This window comes from Mus pahari, chromosome 6 (genome assembly GCF_900095145.1).
Source record: "Mus pahari chromosome 6, PAHARI_EIJ_v1.1, whole genome shotgun sequence".
In the NCBI taxonomy this organism is placed as follows: domain Eukaryota; kingdom Metazoa; phylum Chordata; class Mammalia; order Rodentia; family Muridae; genus Mus; species Mus pahari.
This window is the reverse complement of record NC_034595.1, coordinates 17,537,357-17,544,363: the sequence shown is the minus strand read 5'-3', so window position 1 is coordinate 17,544,363 and position 7,007 is coordinate 17,537,357. Positions and strand designations below refer to the sequence as shown.

Genomic DNA, 7,007 nt, shown 5'->3' with positions numbered 1-7,007 from the left:
AGAGAGAGAGAGAGAGAGAGAGAGAGAGAGAGAAACCTGGTCAAAAGGTCCAACGGGAGATCATGGGCTCAGAGGGAAGCCTACTGTTGTTACATTTAATGGTCATGCTACCAAACTGCCTTCTAAATACTTAACTTTATAACCATAACCCATATTGTTAAAATCTAAATGACAGCAGCAAGTGTTGTCGAGGATGTGAGGTGATTACAACCTTCACACATTACAAACAACGTTATGGAATGATGTGCCTACTCTGGAAACAGATTGACGATTTTTCAAAATGTTAAACATAAAATATCCATTATGACTTGACATTTCCACTTCCAGGTGTGTATCCAAGAGAAATGAAAATGTATTCTCATGCAAATAATGTGGACGCTGATAGAGTGTCATTCATTATTCATAAACCCTAAGGTAGAGGCAACCTCAGTTCATGAACAGAGGAATGGATAAACCAATGTGGTGCATTCATAAAGTGGAGTGTTACCTGGTAGTGAAAGGAAGAATATGCTGGTACACATTGTATTGGTTTGCTTTAACCACCAAGGTGACACAATCTGTAATTACCCAAGAAGAGAGTCTTAGTGAAAAATTATCTAGATCAAGTTGGCCTGTGGGCATGTTGGTGGGGTTGTCTTGACTGTATATTGATGGCAGGAAGTCCAAAACATTAAAAAAGAAGAAAGTAAACAGGCAAGGATCCATGCATTTATTCTGTCTGCTCTTGACTATAAATGTGATGCTTTAAGTTCCTGCTTTGCCTTCCCCACAACAATGGAGTATACACTGGGATTGCATGGTGAGTAAAACGTCTCTCTCCTAAATTGCTTATTGTCTGGATATTTTATCACAGAATGAAACTAGAACACATGCTATACAATAGATGGACTTTGAAAACTCAAAACGAAGTAAAAAGAAACAGGATTAAATTCATAGGACATGTCAAGAATACAAATAAAGATGAACAATAGATTGTTGTTTGCCTGGAATTGGAAGAGGGTGTGCAAATCAAAACAACCCTGAGATTCCATCTCACTCCAGTCAGAATGGCTAAGATTAAAAATTCAGGTGACAGCAGATGCTGCTGAGATTGTGGAGAAAGAGGAACACTCCTCCATTGCTGGTGGGATTGCAAGCTTGTACAACCACTCTGGAAATCAGTCTGGGCGGTTCCTCAGAAAATTGGACATAGTACTACTGGGGGATCCAGCAATACCTCTCCTGGGCATATACCCAGAAGATCTTCCAACTGGTAATAAGGACACATGCTCATATATTTGAATAAATAAATAAATAAATAAATAAATAAATAAATAAATAAATAAGAAGGAGGAGGGTGATGTGAAATTTCCTACTGGGGTTACAAAAAAACATTCGGGAATTAGATGGTGGCTAAAAACTAATAAATTATATGTGCTTGTTGTTTTTTGGTTTTTGGGTTTTGGGTTTGGGATTGGGTTTGGGTTTGGGTTTGGGTTTGGGTCTGGGTTTGATTTTGTTTTGAAAGATAGGTTTCTCACTATATAGCACAAGCTAGCCTGAGTTGGCTACCCCCTAACAAACGAGAGGATTACAAGGGTGCCACCATGTACACTGTTAATTCTAAACTTTTAAAGTGACAATGTGTTGATCTGTTAATCAGATCTCAATAAAGTTGTCACTTCTAAAAACTGCAGCACATGAAATCATTCATTGGGAAAACACACATTATTTAGACCATGGTGAGATTCCAGAATGAGTGCAAAAATACAGGCAGGGACACAGAGAAACCCAGGCACCCAGCCTATGTGCAGGGACACAGAGGGGCACTAACAGATTTGTTAGTGCTAGCGTTGGCAGCACATATACTAAAATTGAAACAGCGCAGAGATTAGCATGTCCTCTGTGCAAGACTAACATGCAATTTTGTGAAGTATCCATATTTTTAAAAAAGAAAAACAAAACAAAACAACAAACAAAAACAGATTTTCTGTATAGTCCAGTAATGGGGTAGTAAATTCATCCAATTTCTCTCACAAAATAAAGGAAATCACACACACACACACACACACACACACACACACACACAGCCCTGCCACCTGGGGCCATAGTGAGGTCCCAGTTTAAGCTGCCACTGAGGGCCATGTCTGAGTCAGTGGCTATGCTGTGTCAGGGGTTGATGTTGAGGTCTGTGGTTCACATTATGACTAGACAGCATCAGGGAAATACATGGATGTCCAGGAGCTGTGCATAACTGGCCACATCCCTCACTGGATGAGGCTCCAGAGAGCTGGCCCTATCTCTCAGCGGTGGCCATACTTCCTGTACTTTGCCAGGACAGCAGAGCAAAGCTGAGATTGGTAGCGGAGGCAGAGGTAAGCCAGCCCTGAGGGTTGAGAAAGCAGGAGAGCTGACCCTCCACCATTTGTCAGACATGACGTGAGGTGGCTTGGGTGCAAGGCTAACGACTTTGCCCATTGCCCCACCACCACCACCCCAGCACCTGAGGCAGTTGGGAGAGCTGACCCTGGCATCATGAGAGTGGGTGAGCTGGCCCTGCTCCTTGAAGTCTGCAGCACTAGGAAGAGCAGGCCCTGCACTTCACCTGGGCAACACGATGGAGCTGGCCCCGGTGAGAAGGGTGAGGCATGGGAGTAGGAGAGCTGGCCTAGCCCCCCACAGGCTGCAGCACTTGGGAGAGTGGGGCTCACTCCTTGATGGGGCAGCACGGTGGAGCTGGCTCTGGAGGCGTGGAGGTGTGGGTGAGCCAGCCAGAGGGCATGAGAGCAGAAGAGCTGATCCAGACCCCTGCTGATAGAGGATCCGGTGGCCTAGCCAGAGCTGGAGAACTCGCGCTGGTGGTGCAGATAAGGGAGAACCGGCAGACTGACCAGCTCAGCTACCACCCAGACCCAGATCCACCCCAAAATCTATATCATCGGTGGGCTACTAAGGTGCATGAAGGGGCCCATGCTGCTTCTCCAAAGCTGCAAGATCTCCATGCCAGAAGGCAATAACAGATTAGCCAACTGGGAGGAGTCCTGGTGAGAAACCAATATTGATGGTGTTGTAGAAACCAGAGATCTATGTCCAATTTTCTAAGGAACCACCAGACTGATTTCCACAGTGGTTGTACCAGCTTGCAATCTGACCAACAATGGAGGAGTGTTCTTCTTTCTCCATATCCTCACCAGCATCTGCTGTCACCTTAGTTTTTGATCTTATCCATTCTAACTGGTATGGGGTGAAATCTCAGGGCTGTTTTGATTTTCATTTCCCTGATGACTAAGGATATTGAACATTTATTTAGATGCTTCTCAGCCATTCGATATTCCTCAGTTGAGAATTCTTTGTTTAGCTCTGTATCACATTTTTAATAGGGTTATCTGGTTCTATACGACTCCTGGGCATATACCCAAAAGATGCTCCAACATATAACAAGAACACATGCTCCACTATGTTCATAACACCCTTATTTATAATAGCCAGAAGCTGGAAAGGACCCAGATGTCCTTCAACAGAGGAATGGATACAGAAAATGTGGTACATTTACACAATGTAGTACTACTGGGCTATTAAAAAATTAATTCATGAAATTCTTAGGCAAATGGATGGAACTAGAAAAGATCATCAGGGTGGGGGGAAGTAGTGGGGGGGGGGAAGGGGAACCAGATCTGGTATGAAGCCTTGAGGGCCAGCAGAAAGAATGGAAACAGGCAATCTCAGGAAATAGGAGGTTTGGGGGACCCTTCAAAATGCACCAGAGACCTGGGAGGTGAGAGACTCTCAGGACTCAAAAGGAGGGACCTTAGATAAAATGCCAGACAGTAGGGAGAAGGAACTTATAGAGCCCAGCTCCAGCAGGAAGACAGGACATCAAGTGAGGGATGGGGTTGCCGTCCCACAGTCACAACTCTGACCCATAATTGTTCCTGTCTGAAAGAATTACAGGGATGGAAATGCAGAGGAGTCTGAGGAAAAGAAGGTCCAGCGACAGGCCCAAAGTGGGATCCAGCTCAAGGAGAGGTTCCAAGGCCTGACACTATTACTGATGCTATAAAGTGCTCACAAAAAGGGTTCTATCATGACTCCCACCGAAAGACCCAGCAAGCAGCTGAAAGAGTCAGATGCAGATGTTTGCACCCAACCAATGGACAGAAGTAGCTGGCCCCTGTTGTTGAATCAGGGAAGGCTGAAAGAAGCTGAGGAGAAGGGTGATCCTGTAGGAGGACCAGCAGTCTCAATTAATCTGGACNCCCAAGATCTCTCAAACACTGGACCACCAAACAGACAGCATACACCAGCTGATATGAGGGCCCCAACACACATACAGTAGAGGACTTCTGGGTCTGTGTTCATTCAGAGATGATGCACCTAACTCTCAAGAGACTAGAGGCCCCAGGGAGTTTAGAGGTCAGGTGGGGAGGGAGGGGTGGGATGTGGAACAGTCGGAGGGTGAATCAGGGGTGGGGAAATAAAATATGGAGTGTAAAAAATAAATTAATTTACAAATAATTTAATGAGCCGGGCGTGGTGGCGCATGCCTTTAATCCTAGCACTCGGGAGGCAGAGGCAGAGGCAGGTGGATTTCTGAGTTCGAGGCCAGCCTGGTCTACAAAGTGAGTTCCAGGACAGCCAGGGCTACACAGAGAAACCCTATCTCAAAAAACCAAAAAAAAAAAAAATTTAATATAAAAAAGAAAATATCATCCTGAGTGAGGTCATGCAATCACAAAACACACATGGTATGCACTCATTGATAAGTGGATATAAGTCCAAAAATTCAGAATACCCAAGATACAATTAATAGACCACATAAAGCTCAAGAAGAAAGATCAAAGTGTGGTCCTTAGAAGGAGGAACAAAATACTCAAGGGAGGAAATATGGAGACAAAGTGTGGAGCAGAGACTGAAGGAAAGGCCATCAAAAGACTGCCCCACCTGGGGATTTATCCCATATACAGACACCAAACCCAGACACTACTGCAGGTGCCAAGAAGTGCTTGTTGACAGGAGCCTGATATAGCTGTCTCCTGAGAGGCTCTGTCTGAGTCTGACAAACACAGAGGTGGATGCTTGCAGTCAACTATTGGACTGAGCAAGGGGTTCCCAATGGAGAAGTTAGAGAAAGCACTGAAGGAGCTGAAGGAGTTTTCAACCCATAGGAAGAACAACAATATCAACCAACAAGACCTCCCTGCCCCCCCCAAGAGCTCCCAGGGACTAAACCACCAACCAAAGAGTACACATGGAGGAACCCAAGGCTCCAGCTGCATATGTAGCAGAGGATGGCCTTGTTGGACTTCAGTGGGAGGAGAGGCCCTTGGTCCTGGGAAGGCTTGATGCCCCAGTGTAGGGGAATGCTAGAGCAGGGAGGTGGGAGTGGGTAGGTGGGTGAGGAGCCTCATAGAAGCAAGGGGAAGGAGGATGGAATAGGGGGTTTCTGTGGGGAAAACAGAGAAAGGTGTTAACACTTGAAATGTAAATAAATAAAATATCCAATAAAAAAGGGGGGGAAAAAAGAAACCAGAGATCTTGAATAGACCAATGACTCGTTGCAATGAACATTTGCAAGTGAAGATGTGTGGACACGGGATATACTGTGGGACACAGTGTATGACACACTACAGCTTCCACAATGGGATGTTTTCTATTCTTTGCTTTTGTTGCTGTTATTGTTTGATTATATGTGTGTGTATTTTATTGAAGGGAGAGTTTTCAAGGTCAAAGGTCAGATATGAGGGGCCAGGGAGATGAAAAGGGACTGCGGTGCATGGTGTGAAACTCACAAAGAATCAATAAAAAAGGTTTATAAAAAAAATGCTTAGGTCACAGCATCTTTATTTGTGTCAGTCAAAAGCTGGATTCTATGCAAATACCTTTCAGTAAGCTTGGGCTCCCAAAGACCTGCGGTCCATCACTACTCAGCAATGAAACAGTTAACCATCACTAAAGCATGCTCAACCTGAAGGGGATCACCAGGAGAGTGTGCTGAGTAATAAACGCCAACCTCACGTTTATACAAGCTCACAGCACATTTCCATTCATGTCACAAAGATTAACTGACACAATGTGAGAATGCAAAGCAGGTCCCTAGGGAAAGAGTGAGTGTGACCATAAAGGGAGAGCACAGAGGGACCTCGTAACTCAATATATGTTCTATGGGTGACACAGGAAATTGTACTTTTGATCAACTTGAAAGCCAGTATCACCAATACATACACACTCATGCACACACACACACACACACACACACACACATGAGAACATGATAACTATGAGCTTTACATAAGCTCTGGGGACCATACCAGTGTTATTTCCCTGCTTCTGATCTGGCAGGAAGGATACAGGAAGAGCTGAGTGGCATTGTCACGGATCTTCTCTATACATTTCTTTGCAAGTTCCTATCAACATCATGTTGTCACAAAATAAAGGGATTTTTTTTTTTAATCATTATTGCATTTGTCCAGGAAGGTACGCACAGAGGTCAGAAGATAATGTGTGGGAATGGGCTCTCTCCTTCCACCACATAGAGCCTGAGGATCTAAGTCAGGTCACCAGGCTCGAAGGCTCAGGAGTCGGCGTGGGAGGCTCGGGGCAGGAGCCTTTACCCACTGATCCATTCCACCAAAACAAACGTTTTCTTTTGTTGTAGTTATTGTTGTTGCTTTGTTTTATTTTTTCCAAACCTGAACTTATCCTCATCCAAAATTTGTTTCTCTTTTCAAATTTCCTGATTTCACAGCTACAGATGTAAAAGACATGGAAGTGTTGGCTCAGGCTCTGTCTTGTCCCTCACTCATAGGATGATTAATATTATCAACTTATCCAGATTTAGAGTCACCTAAGAGACAAACCTCTAGGCAAGTCTGTGAAGATGGTTCTAAGCTGAGTTAATGAGGTGGAAAGATCCATGGGAAATATGATTGTATGATTGGCGCCAATCCATGGGTTGAAATCCTAAACTACATAAAAAGGAGCTCTCTCTCTCCTCTCTCTCTCTCTCTCTCTCTCTCTCTCTCTCTCTC

At 44.4% G+C, this 7,007-nt stretch overlaps 1 non-coding gene across 1 annotated transcript; it reads left to right on the top strand.

The window, feature by feature from the left end:
• The first annotated feature begins 1,823 nt into the window (after window positions 1–1,823).
• LOC115064383 lies at window positions 1,824–1,927 on the top strand. The gene has a single exon (XR_003844201.1). It is a non-coding gene; the product is annotated as a U6 spliceosomal RNA (small nuclear RNA).
• The last annotated feature ends 5,080 nt before the right edge of the window (window positions 1,928–7,007 follow it).